At 47.2% G+C, this 5,944-nt stretch overlaps 1 pseudogene; it reads left to right on the forward strand.

Annotated features, from left to right (window-relative positions):
* Nucleotides 1-1,229: 1,229 nt before the first annotated feature.
* LOC111745765 lies at nucleotides 1,230-1,348 on the forward strand (annotated as a pseudogene).
* The last annotated feature ends 4,596 nt before the right edge of the window (nucleotides 1,349-5,944 follow it).

Below are 5,944 nucleotides of genomic sequence, written 5' to 3' on the forward strand. Positions count from 1 at the left end.
AGCAGATTTTGATATGCTGAAAAGTGACATGATTTCGTTTAAGTCCTCACTGTGGTTAAGTGCTTATCTCATTTTATCCGTCTCTTTGGGAAGTCCTCTCCTATAAAATAAAGGGTCAGAAAGGAAGACAGTGTGCTCTCTGAGCCCCGCCTGCACCTGTCAGCCTGCACGATCCGGATTCTCTAGATTGTTCTCTGAAGTTCTTCATGGCTGGACTGGGGTCCCTCGGAAGGGAATCTGGAACCATGCAAAGGAGGGCGAGAAAAGGTTACCGTGTAGGAGCACGAGTCCACAGAGGGGCCATGATTCTCTGTGACCCTGGAGGAGACAAATCAGAGCATCCTGTCTCACCTATTGTCTGAAGATCCAGGTGAAGCTGACGATGGCGTTAGGAGAAAGCATGAGCTTTTGGGAAGCACAGCCCCAGGACGTCTGAAGTGGAAGACTGGACACACAGAGCATCACCTCCACCGAGGGACTCTCCCTGATCACGTGAGGCCCCTTCTTCTCCAAGAGGCATTTGAGATGAGCAGCCTCGTACATATGTATGTATGTACATATGTATGCATGTATGTATGCATGTACTTATATATGTGTGTATCTTGGTCCTCACAGTCTGCGATCCAAATGGAATGGCCAGGGCAGAGACAGAGAGAGAGGCGAGGGGCTATGTTCCTCCATAATGCATCCTTGGCACTTCATTTTTGCAACAACAACAACAACAATTTTATTAGCAGTGTGAGGATTCCCAACGAGTGGGCTAGGGGACGGTGTTGTCCTGCTCGGTGACCTTAAGGACTGTTCCTTCCAATCTCGCCACCTGTACTCCATAGCAGTTGGACTGGTGGAGGCTTCCGAAGAGGTCTGCAGGAAAAATAGCATCCAGGCATAGGAGCGTTTTGCTGCACCTCGAAAGGAGGCTGTGCTGGGGATGGGTTCCTGGTGCTCAGAGCTGGAGAAGGAGACAAAATCCCCCCAGGGAGTCATGATGGGGGTGGGTAAAAAGGATGAGCTCAGGTCAAAATTTTGAGAAAATGCGAAAGGTGAAAACTAGGAAACCAGAATCATACACTGAGAGGGGCGTCTGCCCCTCAAACTCCTCTCGCGGCTGCTCTGCCATGCACCCCATGCTTGCGAAGGCCCGTTCTCCAACTACTCTTTCCAGAGAGAAAAGAACCCACGGCCATTTTCTGCTACTTCCTTGAATCTCATAAGAATCCAATAAATGCATCTACGGCCACGTCACCCTGAACAAGCCCGATCCCGTCTGATCTCGGAAGCTAAGCAGGGTTGGGCCCGGTTAGTACTTGGATGGGAGACCACCTAGGAAGACCAGGTGCTATAGGCGTAAAAAAGTAAAATTAAAAAAAAAAGAAAAAAGAAAAAAAGAATCCAATAAATGTGTGTCGGATAAATGAATGTAGGAATAAAGTGCCAAGCCCGGAGCCAGACTTAAGCAGAGGGCGAGGAGACTCTCAGATTGGGACGGCCTCCGGAGCCTCTGATGGCCAGGCTGGGTGTACGCGTGGCCGCTGGGCCAGGTGACCTGGGCGTCACCCTACTCGAGGCTGCTCTCCTTAGCAGCGAGACGGGTGAGTCTGGAGGGAGAGACGCAGGCCTTTCTGCTGGAGCCACACGTCTGCTGGAAGTTGAGCAAAGAGACACCCCTAGACCGGAGTGGGAACGACAGAGGAGAGAAGGGCCGGCTTGGAGCTGCGGGGGAGAAGGGCCCACGGCAGCTCAGGCCGATCACGCCTCTATTCGGATGCCGTGAGTGGGTTTGGCAGGCGGGCTCAGCATCCAGTTCAGAGGACCGCGGCGCAGATTAAGGGAGGCTGGATGCTAATTTGCACATATGGAAACGCTTCTTCTCGCCGTCGAGGGCTCTGTTGTGGACAGATGGAATTAGCAAGAACTTCGGAGTCGTGAAGGCAAACACACATTAAAAAAAAAAACAAAAAGAAACAAAAAAAAAACGAGCCTCTCTCTTCCTTCCTCACTTTCTCGTTCGGCCCCCTCTCTGCCTCTTTCTTCTTTGCACCTTCCCCCAATCCTTCTCCCTCTCTCTTTCTTTTCTGGTGTAGAACCCTCAGACTGCACAAGAGAAAAGAAAATGGCCCCAGAGTGGCTCCTGGCATTAATAATACATCGATCATATTTCAATTGCAAATCGTTCTTTAACAGTATGTTCCCCCCACATCAGTTTTAAGTGGGATTTGGGGAGCCCCAAAGCAGGGACACGTGAAGGCCCGTCTTCAGAGAGCTGTGGCCCGCTCCTGGCCTCGGCCCGAGGACGTCGAGCCGGTGTGTTCCAGCGTCCGCTCTCCTGAGTCCTCGGCCCCTCAGATGGCAGCCGCGGCCCTGCCAGCTCCGTGGGTTACCGTCCCCAGCTGTCTCGCTGCTCAAAGGGGCCCTCAGAGGCATCCGGCTTGCTTCAGGGCTGAAACTGTAAACCTGATGGGATTACCTTTTATTATTATTTTCTTCCTTTCTTGTACTCTGTGCCTTTGACTGGGAAGGTCTGTCATATTTTATTTATTTGTCAGACTCACCAGATTTAGCATCGCTTCAGAACTTGACACATAAAGTGTCTACCTAGCCGAGGCGCCCAGCCGGGTGGCTCTCGCTTTGGGGCTTGGCCAGCCACCTTTTCCCATGAAGTATTTTCAGCATTCCAGGCCAGAGGGTTCTTTTGAAAGTAGGAAAGCGGCCACAGAGAATACGCAAACAAATGAGAGTGGCCTGGTTCCAGTAAAGCGTTGTTTACACAGACAGAGTGAGGGCCAGGTTTGGCCTGAGGGCCAGAGTCTGCCAAGCCCCGTACAGGAAGTCCTTAGTTATAGAAGTCACACAGTTCTATCTTCCCGCTCAGCTTCTGTTTTCTCACTTCTCCGAGGGGTGACATGTCTGGAGCGTGACACGTCTGGGGTGACACGTCTGGAGCGTGAGAAGGATGTTCGCATCCTGCTTTGGCCCAGCTAACTTCAGAGTGCCACCCCTCCGGCTTCAGGCTGCACAGAGGGCCCGAGACAACGCTGGCTCCCACCTGCTCCGGCTCTGAGGAGTCCCCAGTCTCCGCGCCAGCGTGGTCGTGTGCCCCGAATCCAGTCCTGCTGTTCCCCTCCTCTCCCCTTGAACAGCAGAGGGGGGACGCCCCCTTCATATCACTCTCCTCCGAACGCAGCTGTGCAGGGCGGGGACGAGGCAGACCCCAATCACTGTGCGTAGGACATTCATTCAACCAGTCCTGACCAAGTGACCCACTGATTGCATAAAAAATGGCTGGAAAAGTGTTTTAAAAACAGCGTGATAAGGAAGAATGCGAGGGACTGATAATGATTTTCGTCGATGTTTTCTCTGTGAGGGCGTCTTTTATTTTCCTCCGTAACACACCTGTCTAGCTGCTTCCTTACCTGGGCATCCACTTCGTCCCCTGAGGACCTCCCAGGACAATAGCCATGGGCTTGCAGATATGGAAAAGAGACAGAGGAAGAGGCGGAGAAGGGCACGTTGACATTCACGTTCAAGTGCAGCGTCTATTGTCACAGCCATCGATCGTGTGCTCAGGCTCTCTGAAGGCAGGGACTTCGCTTCCTTGATATCACGTACCGGTATCTTTATACGTGCAGATTCGAATTCATGCACGCGCCTATAGTTACTTTTTATATGCAGAGAGAAGAGACATAAAAATATATAAGCACAGCTGAAAAAGAATGATTAGATAGATGACTGGAGAATCTATGAAAAGGCAAGCCCTAGAAATTACCTAATTAAATTATCTGAGCTCACTATTTTTTCTAATTTTTTAATAACCCAAGTTCCCTTTGGTTAAATAAGAACCTCATAAGAATTTCATATCCTATCATGTTTTAATTTGAGAAAAAATTAATTTACAAATAGTGAAACACTTTGAGAATTGTAACACGCAACACAGGCATAGAATAGTGTTCTTTTCCTTCACCTCGATCGCCTTGATTGCTATTTGAAAATTTCCAAGAAATTTAATATTGTCACCCCAAATAAATTGCTACTATTATGATTAATATCGTTTGGAATTCAGATTAATTAAAATCATGAAAATAAAAGGAAATACAGTATTGAGTTTTCCCTTTGTTATATATATATATCTGTTTTCACAGAAATTCTGATCAGTGGCATGTCTCTGTGTCAGAATAAGATCCACACTTTATGTGTTGCTGACATTGTAACATTGGTTCAAAACATGTAAAACAGTAAAAACAAAAACAAAAACAAAAACCTCTAGTGATTTTTGAATATGAAGCTGAATTTTAAGTTACCAGCGTTCTTCATGTTTAATACCAAATTCAGTTCTATTGTGTATTTTCAGGTATTGGATGCGATTCTCTGTAGTCGTCCCAAAATGGGCATGAACCGGTCGCAGATAAGCCACAATTCTTTGCATGACCTGACTTCTATTTAATTAGAAAAATAGACTCAGGAAAGTTTTTCTCACTCATGACTTGAGAATGCTTTGTATTCGCGGGGGAAAGGGGTTTCATGAAATTTGAAAAATGGTAAAGAAACCGAGCTCAGAGTCAGCCGCCAGCCCGCTAGAACGTGGCTGTTTAAAAGCAAGAAAGGAATGGGGAAAAGAGGCTGCAAAGAAGGAGAGTGTTGCCAGATCTCACCGATGGATCGTAGAAATAGGGATGGAGGAGAAGGAGAGCCAGGTGGCTTGTAAGTGGCTGTGACTTCAGGGGGAAACCACCTCCAAGCGTGGAATGAGAGAGAGAGAGCGAGAGAGAGAGAGAGAGAGCGAGAGAGAGCGAGAGAGAGAGAGAGAGAGGCAGGGCCAGGGCACCAGCAGTGCAGGCCATCGCCCGGCTCAGAGCGGTGGTCTGGAGCTCGCTGTTAAGCTCCGTTTCTGTACCCGAGTCCCTTCCTGTGGTGGGCCTCCATCGTCACGTGATTGTCCCCCGCCAGCCATGGGAACCGATGGCATTTCCCGCCTCTTCCACCCCTCTCTCGGCTTTGTTCTGTTCCTGTATCATTAAGCCACAGTCACATCGATACCCCACCCTCCAGCCACTGGAGCTAACAGGCCGAAGATGGCTTTAATTTACATGCTGCAGACAGACAGCTGCACCCCAGCTTTGGAGGGCTAAGGGAAGCACTCGTTGCGAGTTAGGCTGATCCACTGTGCCTAAGCTTGTGCTCTGGCTATCTGATACGTTTTCTGAATGGCGTAAGGTTCTTTCTCGCATGTCAGAGCTGGGAAAAAGATGACAAAGTATACAAGGTCCCTTAATTGTTTGCTGATTTCATATTTTCATGACTTTTTCAGATTATAAAAGAAATATCTGACCATTAAAGAAAATAAAAAATGCTTGGATTCCAAAAGAATAAAGAAATGAAATGATAAATATCCCATAACTTTACAAAAAGTAAAAAAAAATACATTCATCTTTTAGAAATTTTCATGTGCACTTGTGTTTATTTACATATGGTAATTACAGTGAATATAAACTTCATATATACTTTTCTCACTCGACTTTGCATTGTAAATACTTTTCCATGTGCTCAAATTAGTCTAACGTCCAACTTTCTGTGACCCACTGTCCACTGTGTGACTAAGAACTGTCTACCATTCACCTACTACTGAGATTATAGGTTCTTATTTTGTTGCTGGTGTTGTTGATTTTATTTAAAAAAAAAACACCTCTAATGTTTATCTTTTTTTTTTTTTATATTGTCCTCTCTTCCTTCTTGCTGGAATATTCCTTCTTGCTGGAATATTTTTCCCTGTCCAACCTCATCTTCCCCGCAGCCTGCTCAGGAATTTCCTCTTCACGACGTGTTTGACGGCTTTTTATGTTATGACTTTCGTGCCTAGAGAGCTAGCTATTATTTTATGTATTTACATAATGCTTCGTTCTGTGTGCTTTACTGTTAACCCCACCTAAACCAGTAGCTGTCTAGCTGA

Source organism: Pteropus vampyrus, unplaced genomic scaffold, assembly GCF_000151845.1.
Source record: "Pteropus vampyrus isolate Shadow unplaced genomic scaffold, Pvam_2.0 Scaffold164, whole genome shotgun sequence".
Classification (NCBI taxonomy): Eukaryota; Metazoa; Chordata; class Mammalia; order Chiroptera; family Pteropodidae; genus Pteropus; species Pteropus vampyrus.